Genomic DNA, 22,149 nt, shown 5'->3' with positions numbered 1-22,149 from the left:
CTGTGGGACTTTCAGCTGGCTTACTCACTTGTTTCAGAACTCAGACTCCCAGATTCACCAAGTGCACGGTCCCTGTGGGTTTAGCAGACCTTGTCCAGCTGGTGCATCACTGGAACTGATGTTCTGGGTCACTTTCTGGTTTTTATCTAGTATTTTTCATGGAGGTGTTTTTTTTTTTTTTCCCTGTCTCACCTAGCCGCCATCTTAGGTTCTCTCCATCCCCTAAATCTTAAATTCTTGGTTACACATACATAGATGAGTTTTCATTTTCTTCAGTGATACTGTTGAATACACATAAATTGTATTACTATCTTACTAGAAATGGAAGTCAATTTGACTTTATAAAGAATTAATAATTTGAGTATTTAATTTAACTTCATAAGTAAAATGTGGAAAATTAATTTTAATATACATATATAAGTAGACAGATCAAATAAATTTCTTCTAATCATAATTCTGAAAATTATAGTAGATAATTTGAAGATTAACATAACAGATTGTAAGTAACTTGCATATACATATATATAAGTGGTGGAGGAAGAAAAAATATCTTAATGTCCCCAAATAATGAGAACTTTAAGCATAGACTGGAGGTGGAGTTTAAGCATAGACTGAAGTTAGTATGACTAGTTTTGGTAGTATGACAGTTTTGGAAAATTGATAAATAATCTTTAATATGAAATTTCAAGGATTGAAAATGTAATTTTCAATTACATATTTTTGTTTTAATCTAATAATGTGCTTTTATTCTTTTGCATTTTCATCTAAAGTTATATTATTTCTTGTTCATCTGCATCAGAGGAGATGAAAAGGAGAGTTTTGGTATTATAATTGAAAAAAAACTAAAAAAAAAGGAAAGAGCTAATATTCAACTGTTGACACTCAAAATAAAATCTGTAGAAAGAGAAATGATGCTTCACAGCTTGGCTTTCCCAGGAGATAAAAGGATTTTGTGAATTTCTTGATCTCTGCTTTTAACTATCAAAAGACACATGTGATCAACTGGTCTTTCACCAGCTGCTTTCTTGGAAGCTGAAAGAAGAAAGCAGCAGGATTACAGTTCAGAGATTTCAGGTATTTCCCTCTATAGGAAGAAGAAAGCAGCTGGTGGAAGAACAGTTTAAGAGCTGATCTTTGCCCTTTCAGCTGAAGTCTGAGAGGAGGAGGTGTGTTAGCTAGTTTGAAAGTAACTCCAAGGGCAAGTGACATTTGATCTACTTAACTTTTAGGGCTCTGTGAAGGGATGATTGCAAAGAGTTGCCCCATGGTAATGTGGAGAGGTCAAACAGACTAAATAGAGTGGGGCAACCAGATCAAGTATAGATGGTTAATTGGTACTCTCAGCTTTTATTTTTATTTTTTTATTTAAAGAGCATTTACAAAAAAATCATGTAGAAATTAGAGTTGCCATATACCATCCTCCCACCTCACATGCATGTTGCATTAGTGTGGTACCTTGTTACAATTCATGAAACAATATTATTGTAATTATACCTTAACTAGTCCATAGTTTATATTATGGTCATTTGTTTATGTTGTATGGTTCTGTGATTTTTCAAAATTTTGATTCTGATATATATACAACCTGAAATGTCCCATTTCAATGACTTTCAAATATATAATTCAGAGGTGTTCATTACATTCATGATTTTGTGCTACAATCACCATCATCCATCACTAAAAATTTCCGTAACCCCAAAGAGAAATTCTGTACCAACTAAGCATTGAGACCACATTCCATTCACCAAACATGGTCTCCAGTAATCTGGTTTATAGAGTTTCTGACCCTATGAGTTTTCATATTCTAACTATTTCAAGTGAGATTATGGAAAATTTGTCCTTTGTGGCTAGTTTATTTCACTCAACATGAGGTTTTCAAGGTTCATCCATCTTGTAGCATGCATCAGAACTTCAGTCATTTTCATGGAATTGGCTGAATAATAATCCATTGTATGTATATACCACATTTTGTATATCAGTATGTTTAGTTATATAAATTTTTTTAGTATCCTTTTTGGAACTGTTTATTTGTTCTGGGTTTGCCCATTGTCACTCTGTGATAGTGAGGTTCATGTGACAACTTTGCCAGGTGATGGTATCCAGCTGTCTGGCCAAGCAAGAATTGACCTAACAATGGCTGCAAGGATGTTTGTAGCTGGTTAATAAACCAACAGGCTGGTTAAGTAAATCATCAGTCAATTGGCTGCAGCTGTGACTGATGACATCCCCAAAGGGCATGTGTTCAACAATGAGAGAATGCAGTCACCTGGATTTAATCCAAACAGTTGAAGACTGTTAAGTGAGACAGATAGAGGACTTCCACTTCTTCCTCAGCTGACAAGCAAAGCATTTCCTGAGGAGTTCATCAAAGTTGCCTGTTTGTTTCCTGAGGAGTTCATCAAACATCTTCATTGAAGTTGCCAGTTTGCTGCCTACCCTACAGAATTTGGACTCATGCATACCTACAGTTTCATGAGACATTTTTATAGATCTTATATTTATAGATATATCTTGTTGATTCTGTTTCCCTAGAGAACTCTAACTAATACAGCTTGGTACCAGGAGTGGTTCTTGAGAAACATAATCCTAAAATGGGCTTTTACAATTTGTTTTCTACTCTGATTAGATTCAAAGGCACTAATGACTCCATTTCCAATAATAGAGATGGCACTGAGAGTCCATGGTGTGAGTTGGCAAAGGAGATATGCAAAATAAAACATTTCGATTCTCCTAATCATACTCTTGTATGAAGCAAGGCTCTGGGTGGCAGTGTTTTTTACACCTTCACAGAGATTTGCAGAGTTAAGAAGTATAATGTTGGCTGGTTGCTCTTAGATATGCTGGATAAATTTATAAGAGAAAGGGACCAGCTAAAAGCTTCAAATTTGAAACTTAGGTGCTGTATGACAGATGTAAATGTTTCTCTGTGTGCCCTGAAAGAAAATCTTATTTTCTGTGGCTGCAGACTTGAAATTTCTGAAAACCAGACCCAAAGTCTCATTGTGTGAGTAGCAGATTTACAGTGTAAACTAAAATCTCAACTTTGCAGGGTGTCTGCTGTTAAAGTAAAGGCATTGATTGTAAAAGAATGGGATCCTGAAACTTGGGATGGGGACATATGGATTGATAATGATGGCAATGAGGACCTTGGAACTCTGGATTGTGCTGAGTCATTGTTAGATACACCTGTAGTGGTCTGTCCTGAGGAAAGAGAGCCCCGCTCCCCATGCATCCAGTCTGCCCTGAGGAAAGAGCTTCTCCACCTCCAGTCTGCCTGAAGAAGACTGCCATCCAAAATCCACCTAAAGAAACTAACCATTCAGTGCCTGCAAATCCTGTAATCACCTCCCCTGAGGAAGCAGCCCTCACTCCTCTGTCTGGAGAGATTAATCCTGTTTTACAAGATGAAAATGCAAAAGAATGTCCTGAGGTAAATGGCTTGAGGGATACTTCTAATTCTTTTCATGACCCATCCCCACCACCAGCCTTGCTTCAAGACCTATAACTAGACTAAAGTCCCAACAGACCCTGAAGGGTGAGGTACAAACTGTGACCCATGAGGAAGTATGCTATACTCCAAAAGAACTGTATGAGCTTTCTAACTTATACAGACAGAAACCAGGGGAATCTGTGTGTGAATGGATATTAAGGGTTTAGGATAATGGTGGAAGGAATATAAGGTTGGATCAGGCTGATATAGGCCCACTAAGCAGAGATTCTGCATTCAATGTTGTAGCTTGAGGGGTTAGAAAGGGTGTTAACAGTTTGTGTGGTTGGCTGAAACAAGGATCAAAAGGTGGCCAGCACTACCGGAGGTTGAAATGCCAGAACTGCCCTGGTATAATATAGAGGAAGGGATTCAAAGGCTTAGAGAGATTGGAATGTTAGAGTGGATTTATCATGAAAGACCTGCTCACACACCCCTGGAATGTCCAGAGGAGTAGGACTGTGAGGAATAAATTTGTGAGACAAGCTCCATCATCCCTGAAGAGCTCTGTAGTCACCCTTCACTGTAGGTCAGATATTACTGTAGGAACTGCTGTCACTGGGCTTGAATCTTTAAACACAATGGGGATAATCAGATCCTAAGTCAACAGAAGCCAAGTGGCTGCAGTTAATCACCATAGACAAGGTGAGCATGACTACCATAATGGAAAAGAGGCTCAAAGCAGCAATCAAAATAATCTTTCTCACAGACCCTTATGGCATTGGCTAGAAAATCATGGAGTACCAAGTAGTAAAATAGATGGGCAATTGACTAAATTCTTGTTTGAACTATATAAGCAGAAGTATTCTAGGTCAAGTGAACAAAAGTCTCCCTTGAATTACAAAAACAGAGAGTCACAGCCCCTTAATCAATTCCCAGAATTCAGACAGTTTACACATCCAGAGCCCCTTGAATGAGTGAAAGGCTGGGCATGCTTGGGGAAGGACCCATTACACTGCCAAAAATTTACACCCTTAATCTTCCTCCCAGCCTTCCCTGGGGGGACCTAGAGCATTTTACCAGGGTAACTGTGCATTGGGGAAAAGGAAATGATAAGTTATTTCATGAATTATTAGATTCTGGTTCAGAAGTGACATTAGTTCCAGGAGACCCAAAATGTCACTCTGGTCCACCAGTCAGAGTTGGGGCTTATGGAGGACAGGTGATCAATGAAGTTTTAGCTCAGATCCATTTCACAGTGAGTCCAGTGTGTCCCCAGACACATTCTGTGGTTATTTCCCCAGAGCCAGATTGCATAATTGGCATAGACATACTCAGCAACTGGCAGAATCCTCATGTTCATTCCCTGACTCATGGAGTGAGGGCTATTATGATGGGAAAGGCCACATAGAAGCCACTAGAACTGCCCCTGCCTGGCAAAATAATAAACCAGGAGCAATAATGGATTTCTGGAGTGATAGCAGAGATTAATGCCCTTCTTAAGGACTTGAAAGATGCAGGGGTGGTGACTCCAATGGCATCCCCATTCAACACTCCTATTTTTCCTGTGCAGAAAGCAGGTCTTCAAGGATGACAGTGGATTATCATAAGCTTTACCAGGTGGTGACTCCAATTGCAGCTGCTTTTCCAGATGTGGTATCATTGCTTGAGCAAATCAACACATCCACTGCTACTTGGTATGCAGTTATTAAGCTGGCAAATGTTTTTTTCTCAATAGCTGTTAGTAAGGACCACCAGAAACAGTTTGTTTTCAGGTGGCAAGGCCAGCAGTTTACATTCACTGTGTTACCTCAGGATTATATCAAATCTCCAGCCCTATGTCTTAATATTGTCTGCAGGAAACTTGATCATTTCTCCCTCCCACATGACATCACACTGGTCCATTATATTGGTGATATGTTGATTGGATGTAGTGAGCCAGAAGTAGCAACCACTCTATATTTGTTGGTAAAGTATTTGCATGGAAGAGGATGGGAGATAAATCGAACAAAAATACAGGGGCCTTCCACCTCAGTAAAATTTCTAGGTGTCCAGTGGTGTGGGGCATGTTGAGAAATCCCTTCTAAGGTGAAGGATAAGCTGTTGCATCTGGCCCCTCCTAAACCAAAAAAGAGGCACAGCACTTAGTTGCCCTCTTTGGATTTTGGAGACAACATATTCCTCATTTGGCTGTGCTACTCCAGCCCATTTACCAAGTGACCAGAAAAGCTTCTTGTCTTGAGTGGGTACCAGAACAAGATGAGGCTCTGGGACAGGTCCAGGCTGCTGTGCAAGCTTCTCTGCCACTTGGACCATATGATCCAGCTGACCCAATGGTGCTGAAAGTGTCAGTGGCAAATAGAGATGCTTTTTTAGCCTTTGGCAGGCTCCTATAGGAGAATCACAATGCAGACCCTTAGGATTTTGGAGTTAAGCCTTAACAGCCTCTGCAGATAGCTACTCTCCACTTGAGAAACAGCTTTTGGCCTGCTATTGGACCTTAGTAGATACAGAATATTTAACCATGGCCACCAAGTTACCATGAGACCTGAGTTACCTTTAATATGCTGGGTGTTTTCCAACCCATGAAGCCATAAAGTTGGGCACACACAGCAGCACTCCCTCATAAGATGGAAATTGTATATACAAGATAGGTCCTGAATGCACAAGCAAGTTAAATGAGGAAGTAGCCCAAATGCCCATGGCCACTACTCCTTTCAGCTTACCTTCTCTTTCCCAGCCCAGAGCTATGGCATCTTGGGGAGTTCCTTACCATCAGTTGACTGAGGAAGAGAAAACTCAGGCTGGTTTATAGATGGTTCTGCACGATATGCAGGCACCACCCAAAAGTGGAAAACTGCAGCTCTGCAGCCCCTTTCTGGAATGTCCCTGAAGGACAGTGGTGAAGGGAAATCCTCCCAAAGGGCAGAACTTTGAATAGTGCACCTGGTTGCTCACTTTGCTTGGAAGGAGAACTGGCCAGAGGTGTATTTGTATACTGAGTCATGGGCTGTTGCTAATGGTTTGGCTGGATGGTCAGGGACTTGGAAGGAACATGATTGGGTGATTGTTGACAAAGAAGTCTGGGGAAGGGGTATGGGGATAGAACTTTCTGAGAGGGCAAAAAACATGAAGATATTTGTGTCCCATGTGAATGCTGACTGGAGGGTGACTTCAGCAGAATATTTTAATAACCAAGTGGATAAGATGACCCATTTGGTGGATACCAGTCAGCCTCTTTCCCCAACCACTCCTGTCATTGCCCAATGGGCTAATGAGCAAAGTGGTCATGCTGGTAGGGATGGAGTGTTTGCATGGGCTCAGCAACATGGACTTCCACTCACCAAGGCTGACCTGGCAACAGTCACTGCTGAGTGCCCAATCAGCAAGCAGCAGAGACCCACACTAAGTCCCTGATATGGCACCATTCCCCAAGGTGATCAGCCTGCTACCCGGTGCCAGGTTGATTATATTGGACTACTTCAATCATGCAAGGGGCAGTGATTTTTTCTTACTGGAATAGGCACATACTCCAGATATGGTTTTGCCTCCCCTGCATGAAATGCTTTTGCAAAAACTACCATCCATGGACTTACAAAATGCCTTATCCATCATCATGGTATTCCACACAGCATTGCTTCTTACTAAGGAACCCACTTCACAGCAAATGAAGTGAGGGAATGGGCACATGCTCATGGAATTCTCTGGTCTTACCATGTTCCCTATCATCCAAAGGCAGCTGGGTTGATAGAATAGTGGAATGGCCTATTGAAGACTCAATTATGGTGCCAATTAGATGGCAGTACCTTGCAGGGATGGTGCAGTGTTCTCCAGGAGGCTGTGTATGCTTTGAATCAGCATCCACTCTATGGTGCTGTTTCTCCCATAGCCAGGATTCATGAGTCCAGGAATCAAGGGGTGGAAACAGGACTGGCACCACTCACTATCACTCCTAGTGACCCACTAGGTAAATTTTTGCTTCCTGTCCCTGCAAGCTTAAGCTCTGCTGGTCTACAGGTCTTTGTTACAAAAAGAGGTGTGCTTCCACCAGGAAATACAACAATAATTCCTTTGAACTGGAAGTTAAGACTGCCACCTGACCACTTTTGGCTTATTATGCCTCTGAATCAACAGGCAAGGAAGGGGAATACTGTGGTGGCTTTGGTGATTGATCCACACTATCAAGGGAAAATAGCACTGCAACTACACAATGGAAGTTAAGAAGAGATTGCCTGGAATACAAAAGATCCCCTAGGATGTCCCTTAGTACTTCCATGCCCTGTGATTAAAGTCAATGGAAACCTCTAAGCTCATGGTGGGGCTGCTAGTGGTCCCTGGCTGAGTCATGCAGCCTCCAGATTGTCACTTTTGGCATTTCTTGTGTCACAGATTCAAGCTTTGGGGCCCTGCTGAGCTGACTGTGAGAGTCTGCCCAAGGAAGCTCTCTGTGTGTTGAGAGGAGGTGTGGTGGTGCTTGGGGCTCACAGGGAAGCCAGGACCTCAGCACAGCCATGCTGCCACCCCTGAGGTCATCTGGGCCTTGGTCAAAGGGCCACAGAGACCCCACACACCCCTTGCAGCCAGGGCCTGTTTCTTGGAAGTCCTTAGCATTCATGTTTGCTATTGGAGAAGCTTTACTGGCTGGAATGAAATACTTCAAGAAAGAAAAGGCAGAAAAGCTGGAGAAGGAATGGCAGGAAAGCCTAGGAAAGCCTTTACTTGGGGGACCATTTTCCCTCACCACTCATATTGGAGAGCCTAAAACTGACAAGGACTACCTAGGCCAGTGGTTATTGATTTATTTTGGCTTCACCCATTGCCCTGATATCTGTTCAGAAGAACTAGAAAAAATGATTCAAGTAATGGATGGAATAGATAGTATTCCATCTCTGCCAAATTTAACCCCATTTTTCATCACTACTGACCCAGAGAGGGACACAAAAGAAGCCATTGCAACTTATGTGAAAGAATTTTCTCCCAAGCTGATTGGCTTGACTTGGACAAAAGAAGAGATTGATCAAGTAGCCTGAGCATACAGAATATATTACAGTCCAGGACCCAAGGATGAGGACGAGGACTACATAGTGGATCACACAATAATAATGTACTTGATTGGACCAGATGGTGAGTTCCTAGATTATTTGGGACAGAACAAGAAGAACACAAAAATAGCTGGTTTGATTGCTGTGCACATGAGAGAGCAATGGAAGAAGAGTTAGCTGGGTGGTGTTGCCAGAGGTAGTGCTGCCAGAGGCAGTGCACTCTCACTAAAGAGGACGGTGGCTTTGTGTCTCCCAGAGGAGCTGATATATGTGTGTGCCGGTTTGAATGTATTATGTCCCCCAGAAAAAGCCATATTCTTTGATGCAATCTTGTGGGGCAGACATAATAGTGGGGATTAAGTTGGAATGTTTGGATTCGGAGATACGCCCCACCCAACTGTAGATGATAACTGATGGGATATTTCCATGGAGGTGTGGCCCCGCCCATTCGGGGTGGGCCTTGATCAGTGGAGCCATATAAATGTGCTGACTCAAAGAGACTGAACGGAGTGCAGCTATGAGTGACGATTTTAAGAGGAGCAAGCTTGCTAGAGAGGAACATCCCGGGAGAAAGCCATTTTGAAACCAGAACTTTGGAGCAGACGCCAGCCATGTGCCTTCCCAGCTAACAGAGGTTTTCCGGACGCCATTGGCCATCTCCAGTGAAGGTACCCGATTACTGATGTGTTACCTTGGATGTTTTGTGGCCTTAAGACTGTAACTGTGTAGTGAAATAAACCCCCATTTTATAAAAGCCTATCCATCTCTGGTGTTTTGCATTCTGCAGCATTAGCAAACTAGAACAGACTTTGGTACCAGAAGTGGGGTGCTTTTTGCTGCTGAGTTTGCAAATACCAAACATGTTGGAACGGCTTTTTAAATGGATAATGGGGAGTTTCTGGAAGAATTGTGAGGAGCTTGATAGAAAAGGCCAAAACTGCTTTAAAGAGACTGTTTGTGGAAATATGGACTCTAAAGATACTTCTGATGAGGACTTGAGCAGAAATGATGAATATGTTGTTGTAAACTGGAAGAAAGGCGATCCTTGTTTTAAGGTGGCAGAGAATTTGGCAAAATTGAGTCCTGGTGTCAGATGGAAGGAAGAATTTAAAAGTGACAACCTGGAATACTTAGCTGAGGAGATCTCCAGGCTACCTGTGGAGGATGTAACCTGGCTTCTCCTTGCAGCTTATAGTAAAATGCGAGCGGAGAGAGATAAACTTAGAACTGAACTCTTGGGTTCAAAGAAACCAGAAGCTGATGGCTTGGAAAGTTACAAGCTTCCAGGGGGTGGAATCCCAGAAGCTACAGCCCAACGTGAGGATGTAACCAAATATGGAACCCAGCTGCCATTTCACTACAAGCCAAGATTGGAAAAGGAGTTAAGCAGAAAGGATTTGTGGAAAGTCCTATTGTCTGATGGCTTTGACCCCTGCATGCTTCATGCAAAGCCAACAGAATTTTTGCGAGATCTTTATAGACAGAGCCATTGCCTGTCTGGACTGGAGGAGACAGACAAGGAAAAAATTAAAGGAAAAATCTCTTCAAAGACAGAGTCATGGAGGTTGAGGTCTGGAGTCAGGAGGTCTCGGGCTGGGAGAGCGGAGCAGCCCACATGCATGGAAAGGGTGAGTTTGCCCTGGAGGTCGAGGGTGGGCATTCCACCTCGATGCTCTGGAAGAGTTTTGCCACCTCAGGTCCCAAAGAGGTTGAAGCACATTCCCAGGGAATTGGGGAGAGCCTGGCTGCCACCCCACTGTTCTGAACGGGTTGAGCGTGTGCCCCGGAGATGGAAGGGAATCCGGGAGCTGCCCCGATGTTTGAGGAGGGTGGGGCCGAGAAGGTGGTCTCCCCAATGTGTGGGTATGTTGGAGCACTCACCTAAGCGTTTGGAGAGGAAAGGGCTGCCGAAAAGGCCCTTAGGAAGGGTTAGACTCCCGCTCTCTCAAGCCCCAAGGATGCAACGTTGTTTTGTTAGTGACTCTCAGACTTTGAAATCTAATGGAGTTTGTCCTGCGGGTTTTAGGAACTGTTTTGCTCCTGTTAACCCTGTTTTCCTTACTGTTTCTCCTTATGGCAATGGAAATGTTTATCCTATGAATGTCCCTCCTTTGTATATTGGAAGCATATAACTTGTTCTAAGTCCACAGATCCAAAGCTAAAGGAAAAGTATGCCTTAGGACTGACCACGCCTGTATTTGATTTTGATGGGATTTTGTACTTAACTTTTGCTACTGAAATGGTTTAAGTTTTTGTGATATTGTGATGAAATGAATGTATTTTGTATTTGGAAAGAATATGTTTTTCTGGGGTCCAGGGGGTGGAATGTGCCGGTCTGAATGTATTATGTCCCCCAGAAAAAGCCATATTCTTTGATGCAATCTTGTGGGGCAGACATAATAGTGGGGATTAAGTTGGAATGTTTGGATTCGGAGATACGCCCCACCCAACTGTAGATGATAACTGATGGGATATTTCCACGGAGGTGTGGCCCCGCCCATTCAGGGTGGGCCTTGATCAGTGGAGCCATATAAATGTGCTGACTCAAAGAGACTGAACGGAGTGCAGCTATGAGTGACATTTTTAAGAGGAGCAAGCTTGCTAGAGAGGAACATCCCGGGAGAAAGCCATTTTGAAACCAGAACTTTGGAGCAGACGCCAGCCATGTGCCTTCCCAGCTAACAGAGGTTTTCCGGACGCCATTGGCCATCTCCAGTGAAGGTACCCGATTACTGATGTGTTACCTTGGACGTTTTGTGGCCTTAAGACTGTAACTGTGTAGTGAAATAAACCCCCATTTTATAAAAGCCTATCCATCTCTGGTGTTTTGCATTCTGCAGCATTAGCAAACTAGAACAATGTGCAACCTACAGAATGGCCTTTGTAACATGAGAACATCTGTATATTTTGGGCAGGGCATCCTGCCCTGGGGTTCATCCAAACTACATTCTTGGCACCATAAAGGTTACAACCAAAAGTCTCCCAGGTAGCTGCCATCAGACCAGAGGACCAAGATGATGTGAAGCCAGTGAGGAGTGGCCCTCATGGGGGAAAGAGCAGAACACAGCACATTCAATGACTTCACCATGTAAACAGGGCCCCCCACTTATCTCTGCTGCCCCTCCTGTATCTTGGACCCTTGCTTAAACAGATTATGGGACTTAATTTCCACAAAAAGAGGATAATCTCTATAGTGCTCTTGCTTTCCTCTTCAAGTTCTTAGTGGCTGATTTGGAAAAACAGTCAAATTAGGCTCTGCCATTCAGAGTTAATTTTTATACCTGGGAGCATAAGTGCAGTCTTCTTTGTTAATGGGCATCAGTGTCAGGCTCACATTTCATTTCACTGTCAGCAAAGTGCTGATTTGACTAATGAAGAGAAAATGGATAGTTTGGGAAAACTCCTGGACAAATTTTGGGGGCCTTTTATATGATTTTTAGTGAAATGATAGGCCAGGTTTTCAGTGACATACAAAATGGAAATATGAGGGTACTGATCATGAGTGTGATACAGAATACTCCCAGGTATACTGGATTGCACTGTTTGGAAAATAAAGGTGTCTTCAATTTTGTAAAAAAAAAAATAATAATAATAATAAAATCAATGGAAAACTGCAACAACCCAATTCAGGCAGGACTACCAATGGCCAAGAAACTTCAGGAATGAAGGTTTGGGTCACCCCACCAGGTAAAGAACCATGGCCAGCTGAAGTGCTTGCTGAGGGTAAAGGGAACATGGAATGGGTAGTGGAAGAAGGTAGTGATAAATATGAACTATGGCCACATGACAAATTACATAAATAAGGACTATGATGTCATGACTATTTCTTCCTTGTTTTGTTATGAGTATGTTTGTATTTGTCTGTAAAGCAAATATATTTGCATTCTTCTCTGTCTTATCCCCTTATCATGTGACATAAGCTGTGTTATTCACTTTGCTGTATCAAGCTAAAGGAAATCAATTTTAAGTGTTAATGTTACTCAAGGACTTGCATCCTATTCTGGAGAGATTTAGTGAATTTCCAGTTGTATGCTGCACAGCAGAGTATTGTTAGGTGAAATATATGTCTGTCATCGTTCTCTACTTGATAAAGTATGGTTTTTAGTGATATATATAAATGCCAAGTTGACAAGGGGTGGACTGTGATGGTTAGGTTCATGTGTCAACTTGGCCAGGTGATGGTACCCAGCTGTCTAGTCAAGGAAGCACTGGCCTAACCATTGCTGCAAGGACATTTGTGGCTGGTTAATAAACCAACAGGCTGGTTTATTAAATCATCAGTCAATTGGCTGCAGCTGTGACTGATGACATCAACAAAGGGCATATCTTCAACAATGAGAGAAAGCAGTCACCTGGATTTAATTCAAACAGTTGAAGACTTTTAAGTGAGACAGATAGAGGACCTTCACTTCTTCTTCAGCTGACCAGTGAAGCATTTCCTGAAGAGTTCATCGAAGTTGCCAGTTCATTGCCTGAGGAGTTCATTGAACATCTTCATTTGAGTTACCAGTTTGCTGCCTGCCCTATGAAATTTGGACTTGTGCATACCCACAGTTGCATGAGACAGTTTTATAAATCTTATACTTATAGATATCTCTTGTTGATTCTGCTTCCCTAGAGAGCCCTAACTAATATGCACTCTAATAATGAATCTGCCATTTGTGCACTTGATTTTCTGGAGACCTCCTAATTCAAAGATTAAGACCATTGCTAAAGCCTTTGAGAATGTAGAGGAATATGTACATTATGCTATGAAATGTTTTGCAATTATAGAGCAAACTGCAGCATACCAAAAGTGTAAAGGCAATATACACCTTCAGAAATACCTTAAGGATGTGCTTCCTAAACCTTTTGTCTTTTTTCTTAATTTTAAAGTTTTATTGATATATATATACATATATATTCACATATCATACAATTCATTCAAAGTGTACAATTATTTGCAGTGTCATCATATAGCTGTGCATTCATCACCACAGTCATTTTAGAACATTTTCATTGCTCAAAAAAAAATCTTTGCCTCTCACCTCTGACCTTTCTTTTCCTTCCAAGAATTCCTGCCTGTTCCCCTTACATGTGTTCTCAATAAATTTTCTGCCTGCTTGCTCTATGCTGTTCTGTGCCCTTGGATTCTTTCTCATGACATATCCAAGAACCTAGGAAGCTGAATCTGGCAACATATTTTGGCAAGCCAGGCAAGACAACTTCTCTGTCTGGACTGGCAGTAATCTAGGGTTGAATTTAAAAGCACAGACACCCAGGATAGGGAGACATTCCATGGCACCAAGGGATCAGCTCTCAGAATGGCAGGCCAGTTATCCATGACACCAGGCACCTGTATGGAAATCTGCATTTTTATTTTCTCTCTTCTCCTTAAAAATGGTGGTGCTTCCAGTATTTCAGCTGACAGTCTTCCAACCACAGAGCTAAAAAGGAAAAAGAGCTTATTTTCTACTGCAATACTGCCTGGCCACAATTTCAATTAAAGGAGAGACAATGCTGGCCCACAAATGGGGTAGTCAACTACAAGCCTATTATACAATTAGATCTCTTTTGTGAAAAGGAGAGAAGCTGGCAAGAAATTCCTTACAATCAGCTTTCTATGGCTTTATATCAGGATAAATCCATAAAGGGCTATTGAAAATTATGTTATCTCCAGGAGGACTGTCAAGAACTTCCTTCTTATGATGCTTCTTCACAGAAGGAACACAGATACTGTAGATGACCCTCTTTAAAGTGGCCATCTCCACTACAATCCTGTCCCAGAACCTGAAGCACCTCTAGATCCCCCTATGGTCAAGACCCTGGCCCCTTTCAGCACCTCTTCACCTCTACCCTACCCTAGCCCAACAGGCCATACTTGCAATGGGGCCCCATATCACCCAATGGAAAAAAAAATGGAAAGAGGATGGTATGTTTCCAATTTGGAAAGTAGCAAACAAGGAAACAGGAACCATCTGTGTTCATGTTCCTCTTCCTATGGCTGATCTGGCACTGTGTAAGAAACAGGGAGGTTCTCAGAGGACCCCTCAAAATTTATTAAAGAATTTAAAAACTTTGTATTAGCCTTAGAATTCACCTGGAGGGATGTGCAAGTCATTCATTCCTCTTGTTGCACTCCTGAGAAGAAACATTGAATTTGGACTGAAGCACATGGCCACACAGACCAACTTGCAGGTCAGCAACCTGTTCCAAGTGCTGATCCAAACTGGAACTTTCAGAGGGGTCAGGTGGACTTGAAAGTCAGGGACCGCATGATAACTTGTTTAATAGAGGGAATGAAAAATGTACCATTGAACCAGTAAATTGCAATATGTTACAAAGTATAAACTCAGAAGGGTAAAGAGAACGGTTTCCCATTTCAGGGAGGGCTGGTGGAGGCTATGAAAAAATATACCCAAGTAGACCCTGACTCCCCAGAAGGGCAAAAAAAAAAAAATGCTTAAAACCTATTTTATTTGTCAGTCAGCTATAAGTCAAAACTTCATCTTCAACAAAAAAGATTTTAGAAGAAAAACAAGGAAGTATATAAATTATGTTTTACTTATTAATTAACACAACCCTAGTAAATGTGTAAAGGTAAAACAGGGCAAAACTTCTACTATAGTTTATCAAATGTTCTTATTTTCAAAAGTATTTTCATTAACCAAAAAGCAAAGAAAGCAAAATATGCTATAGCCAAACAAGAGTGAAGCCAAAGTCCTGCCCACAAGGACTTTAGCTAAAAATTAATTGCCCTCACTTAAGCTCTAGAACTATGAAAAGGGAAAAGACTATGCCTTCTAGTCCTGCATGCTCATGCAGCAGTACAGAAAGGGTGAGGCTTTCTTCCAATTAAACACCACCAAGAAATACTCAATCTCTTAAATGCTGTGCTCTTGTTGAGAGAAATATCTGTAATTCTTTACCCTGACCATCAAAAATAATGTTAACATCTCTCAAGGAAATAACGAGGCCAACATGACAACCAAAGCCATAACCTTATCAATCAAGCCCCAATGAAATCTCATTCCTGCACCCCTTAAATTACTACATGCCCCCTCTTATTCCCTTGTTGAATAAGAAGGGGATCATGTAGGAATTTAAGGCATGTAGGAATAAGAGGGGGCATGTAGGAATCCAGCTAGGATTCACTCTTGGACCTAAAGGATGGTTGTTCCCTTCCCTCTTCCCCAGTCTCTGTTGACTAAAGGTTCACCAAGGCCCACTCACTTCTATCTTCCTCCTACTATTAATTAGCCCTTGTGTTTTTAAACTTTCACCAAGTTTATTTCTTCCAGACTAGAAGCCTTTCACACCAAACCAGTGCTGATGTGAGGATTTTCAGCCTTTCCAACTGCCCCTCCAGAAACCTCCCCCCTCAACTTAAATAAGATAGGCAGCTATTTCTACATTCTACCATGCAATGTCTACAACCCCTACCAAGCAAGAAGCAGCTACAGAATACAGACCCTCATCCCTCAACAACCCTTAAGATTAAGTGGTGAAATCTCTCTGAGGTAGAGGTTGAAGCAGGCTAGAACAGGGAGAGAGGGGAGAGAAGAAACTCTGAAGGAACCCTTGAGCAAGGACAATTAATCAAGCTCAGGAGGGCATGCCCTGGACAGACAACCTACCAGGGCCTCCCCACTTACAGGAAACACCTGGCACCAACCAACACACCCAAATGCACTATTTACCACCAGGCACCACCCTGGAGAGAAGGGAGGGTAGGAGAAGGAGCCTTGGCAAGGAAGCAGAGGTGAGGGGAGTAAGTAAAGCTAAACTACATAAGGAAATGGCCCCACATTTCTGGAGCCTCTTGCCTCTGACTTTTGTTTTCTTTGTGAGAATACCTGCATGTTCCTCTAACATGCATTTTAAATAATTTTCTACCTGCTTACTCTAAAACAAACAAACAAACAAAAAAGACCTCTCATACCCCTTATCTCACACTATTATTGACCTTAGCATTGGTGTGGTATATTTGGTATATTTGTTACTGTTGATGAAAGAATAGTAAAATATTACTGGTAACTATAGTCCATAGTTTGCAATAGGTGCAATTTTCTCATATATCACTCAATTATTAACATCTTGTACTAGTGGCATACATTTGTTCTAGTTCATGAAAGAACATTTTTTATTTTTACTATTAATCACCATCATCATCCATGCAGGGTTTCCTGTGTTATCCAGTCCCATGTTTTGTCCTCTAGCTTTCTTTCTAGTGACATACAAGACTCTAAGCATCCCCTTTCAACCACAATCACATGCATAATTCAGTGCACTTAATTCCACTTACCATATTGTGCTACCATCACCTCTATACATTTCCAAACATTTAAATTCAACCTAGTTTAAAAATTTTGCAAACATTAAGCATCTACTCCTCATTCTCTACCCTCATTCTATTTCCTGGTAGCCTATATTCTAGATTTTAACTCCATGAGTTTACTTACTATAAATAGTTCATATTACAGAGATCATACAATATTTATCCTTTTGCATCTGGCTTATTTCACCCAATGTAAGGTCCTCAATTTTCATCCATGTTGCCACATGCATCAGGACTTCATTTCTTCTTACTGTTGTATAATATTCCAATGTATGTATATACCACATTTTTTACCCATTCCTTGTTGATGGACATGGTTTCCTTCTTTTGGCAATTGTGAATAGTACTGTTATGAACATTGTTGTGGAATGTTTGTTTGCATCCCTGCTTTCAGCTCTTCTATTAAAGGGATTGCTGTATCCCATGGAAATTTTATACTTAGCTTCCTGAGGAACTTACGAACTGCCTCCCAAAGTGGTTGCACCAAGTTATATTCCCACTAGCAGTAAGTGTTCCTGTTTCTCCACATCCTCTCCAACAATTGTAGTTTTCTGTGTTTTTGATAATGGCCATTCTAGTTGGTGTGAAATGATTTCTCACTGTGGCTTTGATTTACATTTCACTGATATGTAGTGATGTTGAGCACAGTTTCACGTGCTTTTTAGCCATTTGTATATCCTCTTTGGAAAAGTATCTATTCAAATCTTTTGTTCTTTTTTTAATTGGGCTGTTGGTCTTTTCATTGTTGAGTCATAAGATTTCTTTATATATTCTGGATATTAAACACTTATTGGATATATGGTTGCCAAATATTTTCTCCCATGGAATAAGCTGCTTTTTCACCTTTTTGACACAGTCCTTTGATACACCAAATACTCAATTTTGAGGAGGTCTAATTTGTCTATTTTTTCTTTCACTTCTTGTGGTTTGGGTGGTACTCCCAGCTTTGCTAGGCTTCTGTGTGATGTGGAGAGACTAGAAATTTCTATATATCTTCTGATTAACATAGAAAGACCTGGGAAACAGAAAACCTGAAATAGTGGTTATGTTACTCAGGATTAAGTTACCACTGTATCAGAGGCAGCAGAGTAAAAATTGTAAGAGAGAAAAAACAGAAGACTTAGTAAAGATATTTACTGAAGGAAGGTAGTCTTCCCTTCAGGCTGAAATAGCATGGCCCAAATAGCAGACATACAAACAGCAGAGTTGGCTTATGATCCTTTTGAGCCAGAGCCTTGAGGAGATACTGTGTCTGGAATGGAGCTGTCATATTCAGGAGAGAGCAAGGTTAAGTCATCTAAATATTGAAGCAGGGTGGAATCTTATGAGAATTTTAAGTCCCTTAGGCTTGCATTCAGAGTTTGTGAGAAGTAGTTAGGGTCTTCCTTGAATCCTTGGGGCATAACAGTCCAGGTGTAGTGTTGGAATCCCCATGGAAAGGCAAACAGATATGGGAATCTTGGTGAAGAGGGATGCTAAAGAAAGCTGAACACAATTCTGTCATTGTAAAATAATGGGTAGTGGAGGAAATGTGGGGCAGGATTGCATTAAGATTGAGTACTAAGGGAAATCTTGGGCTTAATAACCCTGTTAATAAACCATAAGTCTTGCATTAGTTGACATCCCTTCTTATTTGATTTGTTTATTGCTAAGGTTGGAGTATTATAAGGGCTATACATGAAAATAAGAATAGTTTCTAATAACTCTTGATTTTTAGGGTAAAGACCCTCAAGTCCTTCTTGTTTAATATGCTATTGAAGGATGTTAGAAAGAGGCCATGATGGGTTTATTTCTACTTTTAATGTGCTCTCCATCCCATGTATATCCAATATCAGTGGAATATTTCCTCATAGGGAAGGGGAAATCCTGTCTAATAGACTGCTTAGGTCCTCAGTTAGGTGGGTGCTAAACTGGTGAGGACTGAGAGGACAGAGAAAATCCAGAAAATCAGATAAAGCTGTTAAAGTACATATATGCAATGGAGGTGAGTTTGGAACTTGTAAAATGAGTCCTTTGATGGCACAATTGATTTTTACACCCTGATTCATGAGAAGCTGTCTCCCTAATAAATGTATTCAGGTAGTAGTACTGAGAAGAAAGTTATGTTGCACCTTGAAAGGACCCATGGAAATAGCAAGTGGTTTAAACAGAGGTAAATCTTGGGTAAATTGACAAAGCCCACCACAAGTAAGGTTTGATGACTCTGAAGAAGGGTGGCAGGGAATGAAGTGGTGTTCAGTGTGGAATGAGTTGCTTCTGTGTCAATTTTTCCTTGGGAATTCTGAAGACTTTGGATAATTACTTTCTCAGAGGGAATCAATATTCCTCTAAAGAGAGATAGATTTTATCCATTTCTTTTCCCTTAAGGGATGGGCATTCTCTGACACAGTGGTCTCTTTCTTTGCAGTAGTGACATGTGTCCCAATCAGTGGGGACCAACTACTTAGGTGCTTGTCTTCAGTTAAATATCTCAGGCTCTCAAAATTGTTTTAATTGTAAAGTCATGAGTTTGTATTGTGTATTTTCTATTTTCTTGTAGATATTATCTTCATAATGTTGGGTTAGAGTTTGAAGTTCAGGCATTTCTGTATTTTACCAGTTAACCTTATTTTAAATGTGTCGTAAAGCTCTGGTTTAAGACTATTTTTAAAGCTCATGGCAGAGCAGAGGGTGACAGATGATTTAGTTCCAGTTCTGAGAGCCCCTTCCAGATAATTTCTAATTGTTGGCATAAATTTGCCAAAGTTTCATCTTTTGTTTTGAAAGCATGATCAATCAATTTTAGTAAGATTAACTTGGGGAACAGTTTCTATTTTTTCCTTAATTCTCTCACTTTCTGATAGGATTCAGAAGTGGTTTTGGACCCTTTGATGTCCTCTTTGAATTTGATACCTTTAGCTTTTTCAAACCATAGGGTACCATCTCTAGGTCTCACTAATATGTGAATGAGTTGATATAAATCAGGACTCCTGGATAATATAACCCTAAGACAATTCTAAATTGATTAATATTTTTTCCTTATTCTTTTAAGTGTTTGGGAAGCCTTAACTTCTGAGAAATATGAGCTCAGATTTAGAAAAGAATCACAAAACACAGAAATAGAACAAATGACAGGCAGTAGAAAGAGATCTGCAAAAAATCATTAGGTAAGAGAATAATCATAAATATAAAACAAATATATTTACTGCATCAATAAAATTCTTTGAAAAAAATGCTAAAAACAATATTTAAAGAGTAAGGGACATCTTTATCTCCAATAGTGTTTATAAGCAGTACCATACTTAAGTTCAAATTGTCATGCACTCTATTTTTATATAACAGACAACTATTATTCAATCATTTTACTATATTACACCTTCATAAAAATGCAAACAGAAAACCCATTAATCACTAAATCTCTTATTTATATAAAGTGCTTCATTTCAATAAGTCCTATGAACTCAAACAAAACTAGCAATAAGTCAAAAGGGAAATATCATACAACCTTATAAGAACTGAATTTTGTTAAAATCCACATTAATTAAGAAAATGGGGAGTATCTTGATATGATCAATTCCTATCCCAAATCAATAGTAACCTTAATAGGAAAGCATTAACATTTAACAGTTTTAGTAATTAGTAGCATTAACAGTAAATCCGCAGAATTTTATTTAAAGTAAACAACAAATTATGGACATTCACAGTTAAATATTATTTGGCAGCATGTTCCAAATAGTCAATTATAATAAGAAATATAAGGTAAAATGTATAATATATTAATTGTCTATTGTATAAATTATATATTATAAATATATAATATATAACATATGTGTAACATATATTAAAAATAATGAATGGTTCAAAACAGAAAAAGTGACAAAAGAAATAATTTTAAGATTATATCATTTTCTCCATAGAAAACCTCAGAGACTAAATAAAAACACAATTAGAAACAATATAAGAAGGCAGAAGTGTGGTCAGTTACAAAGTAAACACAAGCCAGTTAAACAATAAATGAGGAATAAATCTCAATCACAATATCAACAGTTTTATAAAGTTATCCAGATATAATGAGAGATGACAGGAAGCAATGGGACTGCAGCCCTAGCTCCTGGTGCATCTTGCCGGGCCAGGGTGGGATACAAAGACCTCATCCTCCAAATTCTGGGACTGTGTGTTTTGATACTGATCACTGCTTTATTTCAGTTACCTCAGATCCTTGGAGGCTGGTTCTGAGGGCAGCCATGGTTAAAAAGCTGTCAGGCAAAAGCTGCAGAGGAATCTTAATACTCTTTCTCAAAACTATGTGTGCTGGTTTGGAACTGTTATACAACCCAGAAAACACCATGTTCTTTTAATCCATTCTTGTGGATGCAGACATATTGTGTGGGGGACTTTTGGATAGGCTATTTCAATTGATATATGACAAAGCCCATCAAAGGTGGGTCTTAATCATTTACTGAAGACCTTTATGGGAAGATAAAAGGCAGAGACATTTTGGAGAGAGCTTAGAGAGAGCCTAGATGTTAAGCAAGGACCCACAGAAACTGAGAGAACCATTGAAACCAGAATTCAGGAGAAAAAGGCCATCAGACATCACCATGTGCCTTCCCACATGACAGAGGAATGCTAGATGCCAGCAGCCATTCCTCAGAGAAGGTATCTTTCTATTGATGCCAATATGTGGATATTTTCATGGCCTTAGAACTAAATTTGTGAACTAATAAATTCTCATTTAAAAAGCCACTCCACTTCTACTATATTGCATTCTGGCAGCTTTAGCAAATCAAAACAGATTTTGGTACCAGAAAAGTGGAGTGCTGCAATTTGCAAATAACAAAAATGCTTGAATGACTTTTTAAATGGGTAAGAGGAAGATTCTTGAAGAATTGTGATATGTTTGATATAAAAGGCCTAGATTGCTTTGAATAGACTGCTGGTAGAAATATGGATGCTAAAGGTACTTCCAATAAGGCCTTAGATAGAAATGATGAGTCATTGCCAACTGGAAGAAAGGTGATCCTTGTTTAAAGTGTCAGAGAACTGGCAAAATTGATTACTGGTGTTGGATGGAAGGCAGAATTTGAAAGCAATTAGCTCAGATATCTAGCTTAGGAAATTTCCAAACTAAATGTGGAAAGTTCAGCCTGGCTTCTCATTGCAGTACATAGTAAAATGTGAGAGGAAAGGAATAAGCTGACAACTGAACTCTTGGGTAAAAAGAAACCAGAAATTGTTACTTTGGAAAATTCTGAGTTTTTGTAAAATAAACCCTCAAAGGAAAGTGCTCCTTGTGAGGATTAAACTGAACATGGAAGAACCAGTCAGTCATTTCAGAGTGAGCCAGACTTGGAGATGGAGTTATTCAGAAAGGATTTATGGAA

The 22,149-nt window shown here is 40.3% G+C and overlaps 1 pseudogene; it reads left to right on the top strand.

Annotated features, from left to right (window-relative positions):
* The first annotated feature begins 6,701 nt into the window (after positions 1 to 6,701).
* Positions 6,702 to 8,646, top strand: LOC119522289 (annotated as a pseudogene).
* Positions 8,647 to 22,149: the final 13,503 nt, after the last annotated feature.

The sequence above is a fragment of the Choloepus didactylus genome, chromosome X, assembly GCF_015220235.1.
Source record: "Choloepus didactylus isolate mChoDid1 chromosome X, mChoDid1.pri, whole genome shotgun sequence".
NCBI classification, from domain to species: Eukaryota; Metazoa; Chordata; class Mammalia; order Pilosa; family Megalonychidae; genus Choloepus; species Choloepus didactylus.
The sequence above is the reverse complement of the archived record's forward strand: the minus strand, read 5'-3'. Positions and strand labels throughout refer to the sequence as shown.